The sequence below is a fragment of the Brassica napus genome, unplaced genomic scaffold (assembly GCF_020379485.1).
Source record: "Brassica napus cultivar Da-Ae unplaced genomic scaffold, Da-Ae ScsIHWf_924;HRSCAF=1315, whole genome shotgun sequence".
Taxonomy (NCBI): domain Eukaryota; kingdom Viridiplantae; phylum Streptophyta; class Magnoliopsida; order Brassicales; family Brassicaceae; genus Brassica; species Brassica napus.
In genome coordinates, this window is record NW_026016961.1 from 30001 (window position 1) to 35000 (window position 5000).

Here is a 5000-nt window from a genome sequence, read left to right on the forward strand (position 1 = left end):
CCCTTTGGGAACTAGTACCCTTTGGACACACGTGCCTCTTGGCAAGTCATGACCCTTGGCAACTCGCACCCATTCAGATGTTCCAACCGTTCGACCTAACCGTCCGTATGGACTGTCTGGTCCGTGCGTGTGTCCGGCCTATGGCCAAAGGACCACGCCTTAACCTACACAAGTCATGAACCATTGTGACTGTTCAGGGAAGGGTTGCAACCGTTCAGAACAGAACAGAACCGCCCCTATCCAATCGGATCACCTGAGGCCGGTTTAGACCATGCGCGCGCCTAACTCGACGGTTATGGACCGCGACCGCATTACTCAACCAGAACCACGGTTATAACCAATCCCAACACATCAACAAGGCCACGCCAATGTACAGAAGGAGTAGAAGAAGAATTAGATGAAAAGAATAAGAAGAATAGGACACAATCCAAACGCCCATGGCTAGACCGGTTCGGACTGTCCGATGGTCTTAGCCGATGAGTGGGTGGTTACCCCACTGACCCTATCTGACTGAACCACGGGGTTGGAGTCCTTCTCCAGACCTTTCTCTATGCCTTGGGTATCCATAACCACACGGCCTCCTCTCTCCTAAACCGTTCTCCTTGCCGGAGATACTAAACCACCACGACCGGCCCTTTTCCGGCCGATCTCTTGGCCAGAACTCTCTCTCTCTCTCTCTACGTTTTTCCTGAGTATTTTACTCTGGAATTGGATAATGAAATCGACAGGAGAGGCCCCATATTTATAGAAAACGAGGGGGTAAGTCTTGCCCCACGAACAGGCACGACTTGCTAGCGAATGGGCACCATCGGCCAAGGGTTGTCCCCTTTCGGCCACTTGCATCCCTTCGCCCTTTCTGATTGGGTTTGGGGTCGGTCATAAGCCCAACCCACGCCCCAAGACTCCTGGACTTAGCCCACGGCCTTGTCCAAGGACCCAACAGCCCATGGCCTCATGGCCGGACCTCACAGCCCGCCACTGACCCGGACCCGGACCATCGGCCTAAAACCCGAACAGTCCGTCTAGCTGAGATGAGCTGACTCCCAGCTGCCTCAGCTGAGTGAGCTAGTAGTCCAGCTAGTGGAGCTGACTTAGTAGTGGCTGAGCTGGAGTGAACTCAACTTAGCTTCGTTAAGCTGGTCGAGCTACTTCTCTATCTCGTCCAGCTACCGTCTTACTCGTCTTAGCTGTCTCTTTGCTCTTATAAGGTTAAGTCTAAGTTTCCTTATGTCCTTAACCTTCTTTCTCGACCATGGAACGCTTGCCTTGATGTCCTAAGACTGGCTAGTACGTTTCCTCGAACCATGGCTGTCCCAACAATCCTTTCCAGGATTGGGGGCGTTACAAGTCTCCCCCACTTGTAATGGATTCGTCCTCGAATCCGGTGATGATTATACCTTGTCCCAAGACAAAATATTCCAACCGAACTTATTCTAGTCTTGATCAGAGAATAGAACAAGCTTGATTCAAAACCACCAAATGACCACTTCGATGTACCAGTCAAGTCCTCACGAACTTGTTCCAATCTTTAGGCTGCTCGTCCTACAACAAGTCCTAACAGATTGTTATGGTTCTTTTGTCCTTCATGGACAATAAGGTTCATGACCTCAGCCACAACGTAATGGATCATCCCCTTAACCGGCCACAACCTTTTCAGGCTTGGCCACATTGCGATCTTAGTCCCTCCAGACTAAAAACGCCTCAGACTTGACTTCTGTCCTTCAGTGGACTTTGTCATAATTCGATCCTGGTCCTTCCTTGGACTCGATCGTACTCTGGTCCTGGTCCACTCAGGGACTCGACCGTTTCACCCCGACCATAGGTCCATCTCCGAATAGGTCGTGGCCTGATCCTCGTCCTTTACTGGACTTGATCATTCTCAACCTTAGGTCAAACTCCGACTTGGTTGTACTGCGACCATGGTCCTCTCTCGGACATGGTCAATTTCGGCCCTGCCATCTCGGCCGGAGCCGACAGAAACGGACTCTAGGACAGCGGAGCTGTCCCTGGCTCTAGTTCAATCATAAATGGATCCGACCTATCAGGGGGGACACCCTGAGGTACCTGGAACACATCTGGGAACTTCGACACCAACGAATCCTCTGAAAGGTCTTTCAGACAGACAGAACTGCCCGGCTCTGTAGTTGTAATTGTAGCCAAAAAGGACTGACAACCCTGTTCCAACATCCGAATCGCTCGAACTGCTGAAACCACTACTTTCTCTTGAGCCGGACACAGACATTGGTACTGGATCGGTCGAAGCCCAGTCTCCAATTGCACACGACCTCTATGGCAATCGAGAGTGGCCCGATACTTTCCCAACCAGTCCATACCTAGGATCATCTCGTGATTCTTTAGGTGGACACAGACCAGATTCACAGGGAAGACCTTTCCCTGGATCTGCACTGGGATATTCGACATGAGACCTAGTGAGTTCCTGGCTTGCCCACCGGCTGCCCTCACTATCCCAAAATTATCACCAGCGTACAGACAGAACAGACCCTTTCCGACCAGTCCCGGACTCACAAAACCTATGTGTAGCCCTGCGTCGGAAAGTACGTGGGTTTTTTACACCACCAATCATGAGGGTTCCTATCAGAGACCCCCATCAGAATCCCCTAGACAATTCTAGGTTCCAGACCAAGCATTACTACTTGAATGTAAAAAGATAAATTTAGAGATTGCTAGAGATCGAATCAAAAGATCCGAAAGCTCCGTCGTCTCGTGACAGTTCATACACCCTTGGTGTTGTGGTTGGTTTGCCTTGGGACGCCTTGCCTGTGTCTCCACGGCCCTTCCCCTGACTTCCTTGCAGCTTGGGACACTTCGATTGGAAATGTCCTTGCTGGCCACAATGGAAACAAGTCATCTGGCCGCTTCTACCAGACGGGTTCTGTCGAGGACAGTTCTGAACCCCATGGTCCATGCTGCCACAACGAACACAAGCCCCCTTGGCCTTCCAGCACTCACCGGTATGGTTCCGTCCACATTTGGAACATGCAGGTTGGCAACCAGAGGTCTTACCTCCGTCCACCTGGTCCCATTTTCTCTTTTTATCATTAGTCTTGCCCGATGGGCCAGACTGTGGCTTAGCCTTAAGCTTAGCTTCTTCAGCCAAGTTAGACTCCAACAAAGCCACCCGTTTCACTTCCAGTGGGTACCTAGATGAGTAGCATTTCGGTTTAATCACACATTTGGAAAATGTCCCATACCATTCTCCAAAGCGTCTTACTATTGCGAATGCTGACACCATTCACAACAGAAATTATAATATACCTCAATCCCCATCATACTAAGATACTTAACATCATGTTCTTCCAATGATTGGAACGAACACCCTGAGTTTCCTCAATTCTTTCTTTGGACGGATTCAGATTGGAATTGATTCATTCCATCCAACTAGATCTAAGGAAACCTACCTTGACCTATACCGAGTCCTAGCTGATCCATCTGATCACAAGTCCACTCGTGTACTGGTCATGTAGTGTCTCCTTTGAGTCAGATTTAACATTGCATATGCTTTACTTATTATGAACGGCCATCAAGGGATAACACTTAACTTCAGTAGAGTGCTGCACGTTTATTTCAACTTAAGCCACTCTCTGGTCCATGTTACTTCCCTTGTCCAGGTAATCCATAAACAAGTTTTGCATTGCTTCCATCCCTTCCAACCCGTCTATTACTTCTTAATAACTAGATCGACCAACCTTTCTGTTTTTAGGATCTTGCCCTTGGAGAATGTATCTTGGCTAAGCCGGTTCATCTTAGAACTTTCACATTCACAAGCATGATACCCTAGCTTACCTCAACTCTTTCTCGGCTCACCCCAACTAAGGTTCCATAGTCATCATAGTTTTTGGAAATAAATTCGGTTTGGAACTCAACATCTTAGAGCGTTGTCCTAAACAGGATCAAGCATGCTCTGATACCAACTTGTAAGACCCGATCCCGGCCGCCTAGGCCGCGGTCGATGCCTCACGTCGCTCGGTCCACTTCCTGGCCGAACCTCTTAATTTTTGCCCTTTATTTATAATATCGCCTAAAGGCGAGGGCTAACTTAGATCTTAGCTAAAGACTTCCCTAGTCATTAATAGCCTAGATCCTTTCAACAGATACGCAGCGGATTATTCTCTAGTTAACCATTGGTCTAAAACCAATCTAACACTTGTCTGGTCGAATCACCTTAGCCTTGGCCAGTTTACTCAACTACCAATTAGCTTAAAGGTCAATCCTAAACCCAAACCAAGCCATACGATTCTGAGGTTCCATTCCCCTAAACCATTCTATCTAGATCTACATAAGTAAATGCTAGATCATACCTTTGCCACATCTACGGAGCTTATTAGCTCATCGGTCCTCCATTGACTCGAATCGCTCTTGCTTAACAGCTGGACCACGATCACTCAATGATCTTACTTAAGGTCCTTATCTTGACTCCTGCATCAAACAGCTCCCCTAGGTACTTAGTCATTCAACCAACCATCCCCACAGACATAAGTAACCTTTGAGAAGTCTTTGAAAGGATAAGGGTTTGCATCTGGCCTTTCTCGGCTCATGCACAATCCGAAATCCTTTTGCCTTATAGGCAATAGTACCAAGTCCATCTTCTGGACTGACAAAGCTCATTAGATCCTAAGTCAATCAACCAACCATCCTCACATGACTTGGAACTGATGAGTCATCATCTGGCCTGACCGGCCTTGGGACTTAACCCAGACAACAGATATGATTTGTTCATACCAACCGATGCATTCATTAATCAGGTTAGTACCGACACCTTGACCATCATCCAGAGGTCAGGTCGTCCATACTCAACCATGATCAGATCTTACACGGCCTTCCTTGAACAATCACACCTAAGCTCAATACTTATGGTCTACGACACATAGTACTAGCCATACTCTTCGTCATGACTCTTAGCCAATCTCGAAGTTATCAACACCAAGGTTGATATCTAGAAGCATCACACCAATACTCTTACTCCAGCAACATGACTATCC